The sequence below is a fragment of the Talpa occidentalis genome, unplaced genomic scaffold, assembly GCF_014898055.3.
Source record: "Talpa occidentalis isolate TD23 unplaced genomic scaffold, MPIMG_talOcc4v2.1 talOcc4.4, whole genome shotgun sequence".
In the NCBI taxonomy this organism is placed as follows: Eukaryota; Metazoa; Chordata; class Mammalia; order Eulipotyphla; family Talpidae; genus Talpa; species Talpa occidentalis.
In genome coordinates this window covers 86,346,727-86,365,996 of record NW_023604295.1, presented here as the reverse complement: position 1 = coordinate 86,365,996, position 19,270 = coordinate 86,346,727, and the positions used below count along the sequence as shown (strand labels likewise).

Genomic DNA, 19,270 nt, shown 5'->3' with positions numbered 1-19,270 from the left:
AAATAAACAACCAATTAAAAAATTGTGCAGAACATTTAAATAGGAACCTCTCCACAGAAGACAAACAGATGGTCAATAGGCACGTGAAAAAATGTTCATCATTGCTAATCATCAGGGAAATGCAAATCAAAGCCACAATGAGATACCATATCACACCTGTGAGAATGACCCATATAGAAACAACAAATGCTGTTGTGACTATGGTGGGAAGGGAGCCCTTTTACATTGTTGGTGGGAATGAGTTTGGTCTAGACTCTGAAAAACAATATGGAAGTTTCTCAAAAGACTCCAAATGGATCTACCATAAGACGCAGTAATTCCATACAAAGGTGTCCCAAAATACAAAAACCACCAATTCAAAAGGAGACATACACTCCAACGTTCATCGAAGCTATGAAGATTGCCTAAGTGCCCAAATACAGACGAGTAGGTAAGGAAATTACACACACAATGTAATAATACTAATGAAAAATGATACTCTTTATTTATTTGTTTGTTTGTTTGTTTGTTTATTTATACAAGCACTGGGTACAGTCAGAAGCGTGGGAGGTTGAGAGAATTCATCAGAGCCAGAGCGGGGAACAGAATAGGCAGAGTAACGGAATACACTGCTGAGGGGAGCAGCGGGCGGCAGGAGAGGTCTGCAGGCCGTATGGGACCCTCACCTGGTGGCCGGGGATCGAAACAACGCTGCAGAGGCTGTGTGCTGCTTCGCAGCCCAGCGCTCAACCGCTGCGCCACCAGGGGAGGCCCGAAAAATGATAAACTCTTGCGATTTGCAACAATATGGATAGAGCTGGAGGGACTTATGCTAGGTGAAATAAGTCAGAGAGAGAAAGACAGATATTGGATAATGCCACTTATATATGAAAAATAGAGAAAACAAAGTGTCAGATAAAGACTAACAGCAAACTCTAGAAAGCTGACTCTAGACCTGAGGCTACTAGAGTGGGCAGGGGAGGGGAATGTGTGAAGTAAGTGGGAGGGAGCACAATGGACTATGGTGAAGGAATATGGGTGTTTTGGTGGTGGGTGTGGTGTGGTAACATCTGAAGGGGGAGATCCTACACTTCTAGAGAACAAACAGTGATGTAAACCAATGTTACCGCAATAAAAAATAAATATTTGTTAGTAAGGATCTCAGGAACTGTTATGAAATCTTGGGCAGTCCCCATTTTCCTTAGGTGCTCTCATCACACCTTGTATGAAGGATTCATCTGAGGCAGATAGATGCAAGGCTCAGCTAACCTTATAGCGATATCAACCACCAGGATCCTCTGAAATCAGGGCTGGACATAGAATCATTTCTGAATCTAGCCCTGGGCACCATCCTTATGGGCAACGGTGAAAGTCTCACCTTGATTGGGAAAAGGTAAGGATTTACATTTACATTTTACCTTGAACTTACATTTTACCTTGAACAGCACTAATTTCACCAATAGCAGTCCATTTCTATAAATTACACTAATTCAAGTCATTAATTTCACCATTGAAAACCTATTAATATTAATTATAATTAACAAAGCCTCTGGTGTTGATTGAAGATAGCTGAAGTCTTGCAATACTCCTCTCTGGTGTGTGGCATTTTGATTAAATGTTAGCTGTGAATTCTTGACTAGGGTAACTAACTATCCCAGAGTATACATTGAGACTAAAAAATTTATACATTTATTTTACACTGTCCGAGCTGAGGTGTTTATATGAGACCGACGCTCTACCTACAGCGCTAACGAGGCACCTCGCTGAGGTGTTTACAATTAAATTATAGGTATCATAACCAGGGCACACTATTTCAGAGTGTGCTTGGGAGGGTACATAATCAATGAATGTGTGTCGGGATGTAAAGACCATAGAACTGGTCAAATGTGCTTTTTATCAGCTATCTTGGTGTCTTAGGGCAAATCACTTAAATTTTCTGGATTTCAGATTCTTGACTATAAAATGAAAAGGTGGCTTAAATAATCTTTAAGTTTTCTTCAGCACTGAAATTCTACAATATAAGTGCAAGTGCCAATAATTCTCAAGTCTAAAATAATCGAATATACATTAACACATGACTGTTCAGAGTAATCCAAGTGAGAGCGGAGTAGCTGAGTAAGACTTTGAGAAGTAAAACCAGTCACCAGTGAATTATTTCATTTCATAACATTTGCCTGTGTGTGTGTGTGTGTGTGTGCATATTTGTTTGCCTAGAGTTCATTGACCTATTTAGGTAAAAAATGATTCTTGACATTCTAATACTCAAGCTTGAAATATTAGATATTATTTAAGGTGAGTTTATGATTGGTGATTGGTGGTTCCTGAGAGGTCAGGATATTGGTGTGCTTGCTTAAAGTTAAAAAGTACTTCAGTGGGGGCCTCCCGGGTGGCACAAGGGGTTAACCACAGCACTATGAAGCTATCCGCAGCCACCTCAGCATGAGTTGGATCCCCAGCCAGGAAGGTGACCCACATGGCGCAGCAGACCTCTCCTGTCTCACCTGCTGCTCCCCTCAGCAGTGTATTTCAGTCAGTCTGCCTGTTCTGTTCCCCACTCTGTCTCTGGTGAATTCTCTCACCCCCCACACTTCCGGCCTGTACCCCAGTTCTTGTATGCATGCATACATAAATCTTTTTTTAAAAAAGGGCTTCATTGGCTTGTCTGTATGTAAACTTCAGCCTCAAAATTATTGAGTGTCATAGCAGTTAAGTTCTGTGCCTCCTCTAGTGAGACTTAGAGCAAAATGACTATTTGCAAGCCTTGGGTATGAATAAAGATTGCTGAAGAACAACTTATTTAATATATTTTGATTAAAGTTGCTTTCAAATCCAAAATATTGCCACAGGCATGCGCTTCAAATGAACTCCACAGGCCAATCTGCTATACTTCATTCGACCGTGTTTTTCTACCCTCAGATGTCCTGCCCAACTATGGGAGAGGAGGATGTAACAGTTACACACTGAGCGGAAATGGGAGGGAAGGCACTGCAATATCCACACAAGCTGGTGAGTGAAGCCAGTAATGAAGTGAATGTGAGTCATAGATTAAAATGGGGCACACCATCAGATAGAGGAAAGTCACCACCCAGCCCCCGCTGGACAGTGCCAACAGGAACTGTTTCCAGGAATGCCAGATATGCCAGCGCTTGCAAAGTTGCCACAGAGTGGCTTAAGTTGTCTTTCCTTTAAGCTGGAAATTCAGATTTTAATGTGACAAGTCTTGATTGTTGAAAGTCTGTAATGAATTCAAGATTTTTAAGACTTCATAGACTGAACACAATATCTCCTTATGCCATGTAGACATTTAGGCCATTGCTTTTTTTCCTTCTCAGAAGAAATAAGGACTTTGGACACACCTGGGAACAAAGTTCTGCAAAACACTACTTGGATATGTAACACTGGATAAGTGTTTAAGTTGTCTGAACCTTTATTTTTTAAAAAAGATTTATTTATTTACACATACAAGAGCTGGGGTGCAGGCCAGATATGTGGGGGTGGGGAGGCAGGGGTGAGAATATTCACCAGAGACAGAGTGGGGGAGCAGAACAGGCAGATCTACTGAAATACACTGCTGAGGGGAGCAGCAAGCGAGACAGAAGAAATCTGCTGTGCCTATTTTTTTTTTTTTAAATAAGTGAAAATGAGACACTTTTGCCTCTTTAGTAAGGTTGTTGTAAATATGTTGAATGTGAGAATTTCTTTGACAAGGTATACATATATACCTGGCATTTAGTTCAATAAATGCTGTACTTGTATTCCTACTTCTTTCCTGTCACATGCTCATGAAAAAAGCAACAAATAAGACTTTCATTCAAGAATGTCCTTGATGACCATTGTGAATTTTATGACACCAACTATTGTGAGCCCTATCCTGGAACATCAGGGTCATCTAGAGGAAAAGCACTTGTACTATTTGAGTTGTGAGCTGGACTAGATTTTCCCTCCAGAACTCTATTGTACAGGAAAAATAGGATTGGAAAACAAGCTATGATTATTCAAACTTGACTGAGTATTTGCAAATATTTTTCTTTAATGAAGTGGCTTCAAGGTGATAGTATTTATTGCAAATAATAAAATTTGTGCTTACAAGCAAAAATTCGAATTTTAGAAAACATGTATCTAGCACTATAGACTTGAAATGAGGCAACATTTGGAAGATCTGCTTGACTCAGTGAAGCAAAACTCTAAATACTCAGTGTGTGATGTTATCAAGATTCACTTAAACTGAAACATAGGTCAGAGAGTTTTAATGTAACAGACTTTGAAAAGTTCACTTATATGCTTTTATATTTCACATTGCAATTAACCTTTAAGAAATTACCACTTCTTGAGTTTCGGGGTTGTATCAAAGCAGAATACTCACAATTATCTGAAAGTATTAAGACATTCCTCCTTTTTTCAATGATATATATATCTGTGCAAGGCTGTAGTTTCTCGATATACTTGAACCAAAACAATATGTTGCAAAACAAAGTGAATGGGAGAAGAGGCCATGACAATGCAGGTTTCTATTAAATTAGTCATTAAGGTTGTAAAAATATAAAACTCTATCTTAATTTTGGAAAATATAATGACTTTTGATAAAGGTAAGTTATTAACATTTAATGGATTTATTTTTGTTATTTGTAATTGAATCATTACATAAATATTTCTTAAATTATCAGCGTTGAACTTCTATAGTCAAAGATACTACCCAGATAAACAAATGCTCTTTGGAATCCTCAATAATTTTTTTTATTAGAATAGCATTGGTTTGTAACATTATACAGCTTTCATATAGCTTTATAAATCAAAATCTGTATATACTCATTATTTTGTCAACAAAAGTCTAGTTTTTATCCTTCACCAGACAATTGATCCTCCTTACCTCATTTGCCCACTATCATCCCCCTCCCCTTTTTTTTTTTTTTTTTATTTTTTTTTTTTTTAGAGTAGATGAGTCCTGTGAGGGTTTTATTTTTTATTTTTTTTTTAATTTTTTTTTTCTTATTCACTCGCTGCTTTTATTTTTTTTTTTTAAATATTAAATTTTATTTTTATATTCCCCCATACAATTGCAAACGCCCCATTCTGACCCCAATCCTTCCCCTCCCGCCCCCCACCCCCCAAAAAGTGTCTCTGGTTCATAGTTTTTTGTTGATTTTGATTTTCACTTTCTTATATTCATTTTCCTGGTCCCTTATTTAAGTTTTCTAGATTCCTGCTATGAGTGAGACCATCCGGTATTTTTCTTTTTCTTTTTGGCTTATTTCGCTGAGCATGATCCCTTCCAGTGCCATCCATGTTGCTGCAAATTGCATGTGTTTATCTTTTTTGAATGCTGAGTAATATTCCATGGTATATATGTACCACATCTTCTTGATCCAGTCATCTATTTTTGGGCATTTGGGCTGTTTCCAAAGCTTAGCTATTGTAAACAGTGCTGCTATAAACATAGGAGTGCAGGTGCTCTTTGGAATTGATGTTTCTGTGTCCTTTGGGTAAATACCTAGGAGTGGAATTGCTGGATCATATGGAAGCTCTATGTTTAGTAGGTCCAGAAATCTCCACACAGCTCTCCATAGTGGTTGGACCAGTTTGCACTCCCACCAACAGTGCACAAGAGTTCCTTTTTCTCCACATCCTCGCCAACATTTGTTGTTGCTAGTTTTTTTAATATGTGCCATTCTCACTGGTGTGAGATGGTATCTCATGGTAGTTTTGATTTGCATTTCCCTGATGACAAGTGATGTTGAACATTTTTTCATATGTCTGTTGGCCATTTGCATTTCCTCTTCAGAGAAGTTTCTTTTTAGCTCTTCTGCCCATTTTTTGACTGGATTATTTTCTTTGTTGTTGCTGAGTCTCATCAGCTCTTTGCAGATTTTTGTGATCAGTCCTTTATCATTAGTGTTGGGTGCAAAAATGTTCTCCCAGTTGGTGGGGTTTCTCTTTGTTTTTGTTATTGTCTCTTTTGCTGTGCAGAAGCTCTTTAATTTGATGTAGTCCCAGCTGTTTATCTTTCTCTTCACTATCACTGCTTTGGGTGATGTGTCTGTAAAGATGTCTTTGATGTGCAAATCCCGTAGTGTTTCGCCTATATTTCCTTCTATGTATTTTATGGTTTCAGGTCTTATGTCTAGTTCTTTAATCCATTTTGAGTTGATTTTTGTGTATGGTGTGAGGTAGTGGTCAAGCTTCATTCTTTTGCATGTAGCGACCCAGTTTTCCCAGCACCATTTATTGAACAAACTTTCTTTGCTCCAATGCATAGTCTTTGCTCCTTTGTCAAAGATTAGTTGACCATAAATCTGTGGGTTTATTTCTGGATTTTCTATTCGATTCCATTGGTCTGTATGTCTGTTCTTGTTCCAATACCATGCAGTTTTGATGATTATGGCTTTGTAGTATAGTTTGAAGTCTGGGAGTGTGATGCCTCCATTTCCTTCTTTTTTTTTCAGTAGAGCTTTGGCTATTCGGGGTTTTTGGTGATTCCATATGAATTTCATCAATAATTGTTCTATTTCTTTGAAGAATGCCATTGAGATTTTGATTGGAATAGCATTGAATCTGTATATTGCTTTTGGTAGGATGGCCATTTTAATAATGTTTATTCTTCCAATCCATGAGCAGGGGATGTCTTTCCATTTCTTTGTGTCTTCTTCTATTTCTTTTAACAGTGTTTTATAGTTTTCTTTGTATAGGTCCTTTACCTCTTTTGTTAGATTTATTCCCAAATATTTGATTTTTTTTGTTTCGATAATAAAAGGGGTGGTTTTTTTGATTTCTTCTTCTTCAGATTTATTGTTTGTGTATAGGAAGGCTACTGACTTTTGCGTGTTGATTTTGTATCCTGCCACTTTACTGAATTGATTGATGAGTTGAATTAGTTTTTCTGTGGAGATTTTGGGGTTCTCTATGTATATTATCATATCATCTGCAAATAGTGATAGTTTGACTTCTTCTTTTCCTATTTGGATTCCTTGGATGTCTTTCTCTTGTCTTATTGCTCTGGCTAGGACTTCCAGTATTATATTGAAAAGCAGTGGTGAGAGTGGACATCCTTGTCTTGTTCCAGATCTTAATGGAATTGCTTTCAGCTTTTCACCATTGAGAATGATACTGGCTGTTGGCTTGTCATAGATGGCCTTTATGATGTTGAGGTATGTTCCTTGTATCCCAAGAATTTCAAGGGCTTTTATCATGAATGGGTGTTGCACTTTGTCGAAAGCTTTCTCAGCATCTATTGATATTATCATATGGTTTTTATATTTCTTTTTGTTGATGTGTTGGATAACGTTGATTGATTTTCGGATGTTAAACCATCCTTGTGCCCCTGGAATGAATCCAACTTGGTCGTGGTGAATTATCTTATGGATACATTGTTGGATTCTGATAGCTAAAATTTTATTGAGGATTTTTGCATCAGTGTTCATTAGGGAGATTGGCCTATAGTTTTCCTTTTTTGTGTTGTCCTTATTCGGTTTTGGTATTAGTGTAATATTGGCTTCATAGAACGTGTTTGGTATTGTCCCTTCCTTCTCAATTTTTTGGAAGAGTTTGTGAAGGATAGGCACTAATTCGTCTCTGAATGTTTGGTAGAATTCATTTGTAAATCCATCAGGTCCTGGGCTTTTGTTTTTGGGGAGGTTTTAATTACCATTTCAATTTCGCTGCTTGTAATTGGTCTGTTTAGGTGTTCTATTTCTTCTTTATCTAGCTTTGGGTGATTGTAGAGTTGTAGGAATTTGTCCATCTCCTCTAGATTGTTGAACTTGTTTCCATATAACTGTTCATAGTAGTTACTGATTATTCTTTTGATTTCTGCTGTGTCCGTTGTGATTTCTCCTCTTTCATTTATGATTCTGTGTATTTGTGCTTTCTCCCTTTTTTCCTTTGTGAGCCTGGCTAGGGGTTTGTCTATTTTATTTATTTTTTCAAAGAACCAGCTCTTGGTTTCATTGATCTTTTGGATTGTTTTTTTAGTTTCAATTTCATTTATTTCTGCTTTGGTTTTTATTATTTCTTTTCTTCTACTGGTTCTGGGGTTTTTTTGTTGTTCTTTTTCTAGATCTTTGAGCTTCGAGATTAGGTTGTTTCTTTGAGTTCTTTCTTGTTTCTTGATGTGAGCTTCTATTGCTATATATTTTCCTCTTATTACTGCTTTTGCTGCATCCCATACATTTAGGATATTGGTGTCCTCCTTGTCATTCAATTCAAAGAATTTTTTAATTTCTTCTTTGATCTCCTCGTTAGTCCAGTGGTCTTCCAGTAATGTGGCTTTTAATCTCCATGAGGTAGGGTAGTTCCTTGCCTTCTTTTTATGATTTATTTCTAGTTTGATGCCTTCGTGGTCAGAAAAGATGGTTGGTATGATTTCAATCTTGGTGTATCTGTTGATGTTTGTCTTGTACCCCAGTATGTGATCGATCCTGGAGAATGATCCGTGTGCGCTTGAGAAAAATGTGTACTCCGTTTTTTTTGGGTTTAGTGTTCTATAGATGTCTGTTAAGCCCAAATGCTCTAGGTCCTTATTTAGAGCTTTAGTTTCTTTACTTATTTTTTGTCTTGTTGATCTATCCATTGTTGATAGTGGTGTGTTGAAGTCTCCCACTACATATGTGTTTTCTCTGATGTCTGTTTTCAGAGAGGACAACAGTTGTCTGATATATTTTGGTGCTCTTTCGTTTGGTGAGTATATGTTAATGAGTGTTATTTCTTCTTGAAGTATTGTCCCCTTAATCATAATGTAGTGACCATTGGGGTCTCTTTTTATTTTTTTGAGTTTGAAGTCTGTTTTATCTGATATAAGTATAGCTGTTCCTGCTTTCTTTTTTGGCCCATTTGCTTGTAGGATTGTTTTCCATCCTTTGACTTTGAGCCTATTTTTATCTTTTGTAGCTAAATGTGTTTCCTGGAGACAGCAAAAGGTTGGGTTTTGTTTCTTAATCCAGGCTGCAACTCTGTGTCTTTTTATTGAAGAGTTTAGTCCATTTACATTTAGAGTTAATATTGATATGTTAGCATCTGTATTTGCCATTATGTTTGTCTTTCCTTTGATTTTATTTATTTATTCTTTTAATAACTTTTTTTTTTTTTTTTGGTCTTCTTTCGTTGTTATTCGTCCCTCTGAGGTTCTGGCTTTAGGATTCCTTGTAGTATTTTTTGGAGTGGGGGTTTAGTCGCAATGAAATTCCGGAGTTTCTCTTTGTCTGGGAAGGTCCATATTCTTTCTTCATGGAGGAAAGAGAGCTTTGCGGGATAGAGTATTCTTGGTTGGCATCTGTTTTCTTGGAGTCTGTTGACTATGTCCCTCCACTCTCTCCTTGCCCGTAGTGTTTCTTCAGAGAAGTCTGATGTCAGCCTGATTGGTTTTCCTTTGAATGTTATCTGTTTCTTCCCTCTTGTCAGCTTCATTATTTTTTCCTTGTCCTGGATTCTTGGGAGCTTTACTATTATGTGTCTTGCTGTGTTTTTCCTTTCGTCGTGGAAGTTTGGTGTTCTTCTTGCTTCTTGTATATCAATTTTCAGCTCCTTCTTCGCATTTGGGAAGTTCTCTTCAATTATATCCATGAATATTTTCTCTGTTCCTACATCTCTCTCCTCTCCTTCTGGAATTCCTATAACTCTTATATTTCCTTTCCTCATGGAGTCAGATAGTTCCCGAAGTCTTTCTTCATTCTTTTTCCTTCGTACTTCTCTTTCCTTTTCTGTTTTGGTTCTTTTTATTTCTGTGTCTTCAAGATTACTTATTCGTTCTTCCATTTCATCTATTCTGCTTTCATTGCTTTTCCCAGAGTTCTTTAGTTCCTCCATTAATTCTTTGATCTCCTGCATTTCTCTTACTTCCCTCTTTAGGGACTCAATTTCCTTCTTCTGATCTATCACTTTTTTAATCATGGCAATTTTAAATTCTCTTTCTGGAAGGCTCAGAAGTTCTTCCAAGTTGCTGTCGTTGCAATCTGGGGAGTGGTTTTCTTTTTGTGGTGTGCTTCTTTCCTGAGGAGTTTTTAGGTTGCGTGTGGTTCTTCTACTCCCTACTGTCTGTTTTCTAATTTGTCGTATGCGTTGGGACACTGTGTTGCTCGGACTGACTGACATCTTGGGTGAACTTCTCCGCTCCCCTCTGGCTCTTCCAGGAGCCATCTCTGTCTTCTGGGGGAGCTTTCTGCTGGTTTTAGGCAGTTTTTACTGAAGAAATGTCCCTGTTCTCAAATGGCGAAGCGGGATGCAGTCCCTGCGCCTCCGGTTTCAGGCACACTCTTCTGCGCACCCGGTCTGCCCCGGACGTGGGTGCCTGCTCCCTCTGTGGGCTCAGACTGCTGGTCGGAAGGGGCCTGGCGTGGAATAACTTCCCGGCTGGCCACTGGGTCCTCCAGAAACCTTCTGCCCTTTTCAAGCAGTCTTAAGAAATGTCCTGTTTTATAGGGTGTTAGTGACTTTTTTTTTCCTGGTCGCTAGGTGGCGCCAGAGATCTCTCCTATTGTCCTTGGGGGGCTGTTTTTCGCCTCCCCCCACCCCGTGGGACAGGGAACAGAGCGGGAATGGTAGGGTACACCTCAACAGCTTTGGGGTGCTGTGTCTGCCTTGTGCCCCACCGTCGTGGAGAAACCACGCCCCGAATTTTCGTGCCCCGGGTCTCAGTTCAAAGCCCTCAGTTCCAGGACGCGGGCTGTAGCCCAGTTCAGTGGCGCGGGAATGGCGCCTTTTGCACCGCTCCCGTGCCTGGGCGCCTGGTTCCTGCTCACTCAGGGAGGGACCTTCACCTCAGTGAGGACCTCCGCGCGTCTCCCCGCAAGCCTAGGTCGTCTCCCCGCAAGCCTAGGTCGCAGGCGCGGGGACCTGGGCAGCCGCGATCCAGGTCTGCACTTGCTTTCAAGCGCGCCGAGCGAGCCGCTTTCCCGCGCCAGCTTACCGGCAGCCCGGGCTGTGTGCGCGTCTCCCGGGGTCTTTGTTCTTCTCTAATGGCGCCCGGAGCCGTTCGCTCGCCGCAGCGGCGAATCCTGCAGGGTTCGCCTCAGCTCCCGTTCACGGGGTGTGGTGGCTGCAATAGTTCCTTTCCACTCACGGTCCCGCTTGCTACGTCGTTTGTTCTTGTTGGCCGTTTTGGTTTGTTGTTTCCTCCTCTCTGCCGGTCGGAGAGTGCCGCCTCTGTGGGCGGGGGAGGGGAGCAGGGTTCTGTGCTTCCCTCCCTTCTAGTCCTCTTTTATGGCCAGTTTCTTCTTCGGGCAGTTCGCTGGCGTCACCCGTTTATCTTCCGTGTCCCAGTTCTCACTGGGACCTGCCGCTTTTCCTCCCTATTCACTTTTTTTAATGGGAGATCTTACTCGCAGCGTCTCCTCGCCGCCATGTTGCTCCGCCCCCTCCCTCCCCTTCTTTTTTTAAATTAAAGCTTATTTATTTTTTAAAATCAAAGCACCAGGAAAATATATCACAGACTTGAAACAGCAAACACGGTCTATATTATCATTTTAAGTAATAGGTTGGTTCATGAGAATGGCGGCAGAGACCGCGGGAGAAAGAGGCCCAAGGCAAAGTGGGTTTTGGTCCTGGAGGTTATTCCTCCTTTTCAACAAAGGAACACTGCACCTCAGCTCTGAGTTGTTGACTTATTCTCCCATGACCTTCTTGTTGCCAAAGGATTGTCTCACTAGGGCTCTCTTATTTCAGGAGGCTGAGGAAGCAAGACTGGGTTTAGGCTTGAACTGTATTGTTCTGTGAAAAGACAGGTTTTTCTAAATCTATACGTAAATAACCAACAGTTCCTCTTTCATTGTTCATTTCTAGATACTTGTTCAGAGAACAATCACAACCTCTATTTCTTCAAGGAGAGAATTTCACTTTAAGACTGTCTTGTAACTGTTGTAGACAGCCTCAGGCCCTATCCTGGCAGCCATTCAGCAGGAAGTTCCTTCCCATACCCAGCATGACATTAAAAACAGTACTCAAGACAATACTTGAAACAGTGCTGGAGCAGGGAACAGGTTGGTGCCTATGAGTTTTCACCCATGTGCTCAATTGTATGACACCACTCAGGCACAGGGTCTAGCAACAACAAGGTTTATTTAACAAATAAGAGATTGGGAAAAGGAATGAGCTTCTAAGGCTGTAAGTGTCCAGCTGTGTCACCCCAGATAGTGTCCATAATGTCCAGAAATTGCCAAAAAAGCTGTTATGCCAGATGACACTGTACCATCAATGAGGACTTAGAACTGGCGGCACTCTGGTCAGTGGTGCACCAGGGTCCAACTCATGGTAGCAATTGGAGGTGCTCACAGGTGGGGCCACTGAAGTGATGCTGCAGAAGCCCATAGCCACAGTGTGAAAGCTGATCTGGACAGTACCACACAGTATCCCTCCCAGCAACAGACACAACGGCACCAAAGTGTAGTACTGGAGAAAGATAGGTTGTGGTTAGCTTTAAAGGTGATTGGCTGGTACCAATCAGTAGTGCTGGTCTGCACTGGTCACCGGGAAGTAGTGTCAGAGACATCAGTGCTACAGTTCTTTGAGACACCAGGCCCAAGCCATCAGTGCTCCTTGCAATTAATGTCAGAGACAGGGCCTGCGGCAGGTGCAGCAACTGGGTCTCTCTCTGTGAAGGCCTACGGAAGTCTAGAGGTCTGCAAAGATCTTTGTGGAAACCTGAGTAGGTCTCAGAGTCCCATGGAGGTCATCTGCTTGATACTTCCTCTTTGGAGCCTATCTGCTGAATGTTCTCTCTTAAAAGCCCAGTTGCTGAATGCTCTTCTCTCTTCAGAGGCTGGCTGCTGAGCGAGTCAAAGTGGCTCCTGTTCTGCATTATATCCTTTTCAAGGGTCCCACCCTACAAGTCTGGTTGGACTGTATTTCAATTCTAAGTGTTTGATTGGTAGAGTTAGCACCAGCCATTTCACTTCCATTTTCAAAGTGCATAATTAGCTCAAGCCCTTGACTGACACTTGGAGAGTTCAATCCCAATTGGTCCATTGGGCTTGAATCTGATTGGTTCATTTATGATCCTGAAACGAGATGACTCCTGGCTAGACCAGCCTACATTCAGGTGAGGTAGGCACATGAGCCACAGCACCTGAGCTGCCCCAGTGGGACCCAGAGGCCCTCCAAGCAGCCCTAGGCCAGGAGCCACAGGGCTTGGGGTTGCCCCCGCTGCTTGAGCCGCTGACTGCCCCTGCCATTGCTGCTGCTGCAGCTACTTTCAGAAACCCTTTTGCCTTCTTCTGAATTAGCGACCTTATGGATTTTGTTTTATAGCTAATAGAAAATGGTGTGGTGATCTTTGTGGTAATCTGGAGGTTGGCAACAAACAGGAAAACCTCTCCTCATACTTCACCAGATCATAGGCAGGCTAGGGAGATCTGATAGTAAGTATGTACAGAATCTGGTGTATTGGAAGACTTTGGCTTGGTACAAGGGAAATCCCAACTGCCAGGACAAGCACTTGAAATTTAGGTTCTTAAAAACTCTCCTGTGCCAACTTTTAGCACCAGTTTTTTTTTTCTAGTTAATTTTTTCAGATTGAAACATGAAAGGACCATGTCCAGGGGCAAGTGACATATGCTTTAAATTTGTTACTGTCATTAATAGATTCAAAAACTTCTATTAAAAGGCCAAAATTTTCATTCCTCTTTTTAAATAGATTCCTATCTTGAGCCCCAATGACCAATGGCAAAGACTTCTCTATCCCAGTGGAGGAGAGAGACTTCACCTTCTTGGTCATGGGCAGGATGAGGGGCACCTGGTCATCCACACACTAAGACAACTTTCCAGCTGCCACTTTACCTGAAACTCTACTCTTTACATCCATTGAATATTTGTCTTTGTCATTCCAATGAATGGTGCACCAGACCAGGCAGTCCCAGAATTTCTACGGGGTTTGAGCCAGAGGTGCATGGCAGCTCTCGGTGCACTGGTACACCTGCTGCATGAACACCTGACAGTCCTCACAGCAGGCCCTGCACCAGGACATGAGACATCTGTGTCTTCTGATTTTCTTTTTTCTACACATGGAGTCTACCACCTCAGTCACCAGTGCTGCTCCTGTCCCACCATGGAGACCCCAGCTATCCTGGCCCACACAGGTGCCCAGAAGGACTCAACTGTTTTGTTCTTATAGTTTATTAATTTGTTTTATTTATTTATTTTTAATATTTGTGTATTTTAATTTGTTTCTATTTTGCTTATTTCATTAGTTTTGATTCTTTATCTGCCACATATGTGTGTTCAGAGTTCTCCACCTCACATTTCGCTTGATGCAATGCCATCTTGGTTTACCATGTCGTTGCAAATGACAGGATTTCATCTTTTTTTAAATAGCTGAATTGTATGTATATACTACAGTTTCTTTATCCAGTCATCTGCTAGTGGACTTTGAGATTGTTTCCAACTCTTGGCTCTTATGACCAATGTTACAATAACCACGAGTGGATATTTCTCTTCGAATTAGTGTTCTTGTATTTTTTAGGTAAATATCCAGAAATGGGACAACTGAATTGTATGAAGTTTCTACTTTTGATTTTTAGGACTATTCATAGTGCTTTCAATAATAACTACATCTGTTTATGTCTCTACCAACAATGTGCATCCTTCCTATAACCTACATGGTGTGCAACACTTGTTTACACTTGTTGTTTCATATCTTTTTGATAGTAGCTATTTTCACAAATGTGAGGTGGTGTCTTATTTTTGCTTTGATTTGCACTTCCCTAATAATGAGAGATGATGAAAACCTTTTCATGAGCTTGTTGGCCATCAGCATGTCGTCTTTGGAAAGGTGTCTATCCAGATCTTCTGACCATTTTTTAATTGGGTTTTGTTGTATGAAATTTTTAGATATTTTGTTTATTAACCTCCAGTTGGATGTATGATTTGCAAATATATTCTCTTATTCAATAGGATGCCTTTTCATTTTGATGATTTTTTGTTTGTTTGTTTTTTCAGCTTGATGTAGTCTCATTTGTTTATAATCACTTTATTTCTCTTGCTGTTGGAGACAAATCCACAATGACATTTCTAAGGCCAATGTCAAGGAGCTTATTGCTTATGTTTTCTTCTATGTATTTTATGATTTCAGGTTTTATATTCAGGTCTTTAATCCATTTTGGATTAATTGTATGTATGGCATGAGACAGTTGTCTAGTTACATTCTTTTGCATGTGACTAATTAAAATAGAGAGAAGGGAACATACGCAGTGGGCACAGTTCCTTCCACCCCCCCACCTTTCTTGCTTCAACAGTGCCATGATGTCTGGAGCTAGTGTTCCTGTCTTTCAGCTGAGAGACAATAGACACAAAGGAAAGTTCAAGAGAATCCCAGAGTCAGTGCCAACAGCATCTATCTCCAGATGTTTATGTAACATTTGCTTAAGTTAATGTTTCTGTTTTTGCAACTGAAGTCATTACTATCCAATATGTTTGGGTTTTTTTTTTTTTTAAAGATTTATTTATTTTATACAAGAACTGGGGTAAAGATCAGAAGCGTGGGAGAGTGAGAGAATTCACCAGAACCAGAGCGGGGACAGAATAGGCAGTCGGACCGAAGACACTGCTGAGGGGAGCAGCAGGCAAGGTAGGAGAGGTCTGCGCATCATGTGGGGTTCTCCCTGGCTGGCGGGGAATCGAACCGGCGCTGCAGAGGCTGCTGACAGCTTCACAGCATGGCGCTCAACCGCTGTGTCCACCAGGGAGGCCCCCAATATATTTGTTGTGAGAATGTAATAAGATAATAAAGGGCTTAGCATAGCAGATTCTCAAAAATAGTAATTTTCTTCCTTCCATTCTTTCCAAATTTATTTTCCTGATTGGAGTTTATGGAAGGCCAACGGAGATTACACAATACTTGTGTATCTATGTCCAGCCTAGCTCTTATATTTTTGAGCCAATGTCCTGATTAAGAGAGCAACAACTAAATGAAGAAGAGGCAGTGACTTTTGGCAGAGAATGAATGTAAGTATGATATTGTTTTGGACTCATACTGGTTAACCTTCAAGTTCATAATAATAGCACCAATATGTGTACAAAGAAGAAGAATGGGGTCGAGGGGCTTGGGTGTCAGGAACAGCAGGGTCATTGTCTGGCTTGTGATCCCACGTACATATCACAACATGTCTTTGTTTTGGAGCCAGCATTCTTGCTCTGTGTATATGCATCTTATTATTTATGAAAATAAAGCTTGTCCTTGAAGTAATGAACTTGGTGGTGACAGGGATGTAATATTTGAAAAGATCACCAGATCTAGTTATTTCTCAGTAGACCAGTGGTTTTTTACAGACTGCAGCAGTGATTCAAACCAGGCTACCCACAGAATCTTCTGGGAGCTTTAAAAAATCCCCATGCCCAGGCTGTACTCCAAATCAATTAAATCAGACTCTCTGTGGGACACAGGTATCAATGGTTTTAAAAAATAATTAGTTTTAAATTGTGGCAAAATACACATCACATGAAATTTATCATCTTAACCATTTTTAAGTGTCAAGTTCAGTGACATAAAGTCTATTGACATTGCTCTGTTGCAAACACCACCTCATATTCAGAGAACTCTTTTCATCTTGCAAAATCAAAACTCTGTACCCATTAAACAAGTACTCTGTGAATTCCTGCTGCCAACCCCTGTCAATCATACTTCCACCTTCTGCCTCTATGAATTGGACTACTTTAGGTATTTTGTATAACTAGAATCATATAATATCTGTTTTTTTGTGATTGACTTATTTCACTTAGCATAATGTCCTCAAGATTCATCCATGTTGTACCATGCACATCATTTTCCTTCCTTGTTAAGACCAAATAATGTTCCCCTGTATTTTTATACATTTATTTTTTAATCCATTCATTATCAATGAACACCTTTTGACTGTTGTGAATAATGCTTCTCCTAAAACCAGGGATCCTGGTTGCTGTTCCTTAAGGTCTGTATCTAGAAGTAGAATTGCTGAATTATATGGTAATTCTACATTTCATCTTTGAGGAGCCACCAAGCAACTTTCCACAGTTGTTGCAACATTTTCCTTTCCCACAGCAGTGCACCAGTGCTTTCTTTAGAGCTCCCCAGTGATTTCAGAGGGCAACCATGGTGGAAATGGACTTGCTTCCCCAAGGGTAAGACTTTTATTTGTATCCACAGCACGTTGTACCATGTACTGCATCATCACACTCATGTTGAGTAGAATTATTCCACGTTGTCCTCATTTTATTTCTCCATAACTTTTGTGAATCTGTAGTTAAACACATTTCTCAGTAAGTCAAAATATATTGACAGACCTCTGAAATTTTCTTTAGTTTTGAACATTTGTTTCTGCCCTATTCACGTTTGTCTTTTGTTATTGCAGCACCAAGCACAGTGTAGAAAGATTGCTTCTCCTAAACCACGGGAAAAGGAGAAAAAAAAAAAGACAAAGGCAGGCTGCTAGGTTTTCTTCAGGTCTATGGCACTTGAGCCTATTGTTTTCCATGGCTGACAAAAATTTTCCAGAGGCGACTTTTTTTTCATTTTATTCTTTTATTTTATTTTTTTATTTTATTCATTTTTAATATCAGTTGCAGTTATTATTATTATTTTTTAGATTTTTATTTATTTATAGAAGAACTGAGGTACAGGTCAGAGGCGCGGGAGGGTGAGAGGATTCACCAGAGACAGAGTGGGGAGCAGAGCAGGCAAATGGACCGAAAGCACTGCTGAGGGGAGCAGCGGGCGAGACAGGAGAGGTCTGCTGCACCATGTGGGTAGAGAGCTTCACAGCGTTGCGCTCAACCCGCTGTGCCATCGGGGAGGCCCAAGATGCAACTTCATCATTAAACTTTGTCAATAACCTCTCCCCTATACCAAGAAGAAGTTATTATTTAAAACAAATCATGTTTTCTTGTTGGACTTGGACAACAACCTGGTCAAATTGAGAAAGTTTGGGGACTTGATCTAAGTAGATTTCTTAGATTCCTTCCCAACACATATTCCTTAAGAATGAGAGTCTTGAGTTTAAGAGGGAGGCAACCAAGGAATAGAAAGAAACAAAGCCAAGGGAGGAGAAGCCAAAAGTTATTGTACTCAGTATCTCTATTTTCTCTTTGGGTTGTTGTCAAGAATGATTCATTTGGGCCTCCCCGGTGGCGCAGCAGGTTGAGCACAGAGATATGAAGCTGTCCACAGCCTGTGCAGCACTGGTTTGATTCCCAGCTGGCTAGGGAGAGTCCCACATGGCGAGGCAGACCTTTCCTGTCTTGCCTGCTGCTCCCCTCAGCAGTGTATTTTGGTTGTCTGTCTGTTCTGCTCCCCATTCTGTCTCTGGTGAATCCTCTCACCCTCCTGAGCCTCTGGCCTGTGCCCCAGTTCTTGTATGCATAAATAAATAAATATTTTTTAAAAAAAAGAATGATTCATTTAATCACCTTGACTTAGAAGGCTTTTAATGTCAGCACACAGTTTTCTTTATCACTTTTATCTTCTGCTGACCTTTTTGGGCCTCCTTTATTTCCATCAAGTTATTGGCATTCTGTCTGAAGCAATAGCAGGCAAAGGTCTCTTTCTGGATATAGAGCACAATAAATTCTACCTGGGATCAGAGATGAAGAATTATAGTTGTTTAAAATGAGGAGAGACTTTGAGAGATGAACTTACAGTCAATCTTTATTTTCAGGTTGGCCTATACACCCTGTGATATAGCTGGTTAGTGAGACAAGGATCCAGGTCTTCTCTCACTTTTGCTATATTCTATGCTTGCAGTCATTCATTTTTCCATTCATTATACATATACATGCAATACACAATATACTTAACATATACAGTTTCCATGCAGTATTGACTATGTTATATTTTAGACACAGTGTTACCCATTGGGAGAAGTGCAACACAGACATATTTCCTATTCTTATGCTCTCTAGTGGAGGAGATAGTTAATTAACCACACAGTGCAGTACAAAGGGAAGCATCAAATCCCTTTAGAGGGGGAGATCAGGGAGGGCTTCCCAAAGGAAGTAATGTTTAAATTAAAAACTAAAGGGCAAATATGAATTAGCTAGAGGAAAGGTAGACTGTGTCTCAGTAAAAGCAAAGAGTACGTGCAAAGCCCCGAGAAAGGGGTGCATGTGAAGAACAGAAAGAAATTTAAAGTAAGGGAAGGTGAGCAAGGCCTCAGTTAGGTAAGTACTTGTAGGCCAAACTGAAGAATGTGGAGTTCACTCTGAGGCCAGTGGATATCTGTTCAAAGTTTTAAGCAGAATTTTAATGATCGGAATTGAATTCTAGAAAGCTTACTCTCACTGTCATTTGGAGAATGCGTTGGAGGTAGACAAGGCAGAGAAAGAGCAATTAATTAGGCGGTGT

The 19,270-nt window shown here is 40.4% G+C and overlaps 1 pseudogene; it reads right to left on the bottom strand.

Annotated features, from left to right (window-relative positions):
* Positions 1–12,153: 12,153 nt before the first annotated feature.
* On the bottom strand, positions 12,154–13,941 carry LOC119258186 (protein FAM136A-like; annotated as a pseudogene).
* Positions 13,942–19,270: the final 5,329 nt, after the last annotated feature.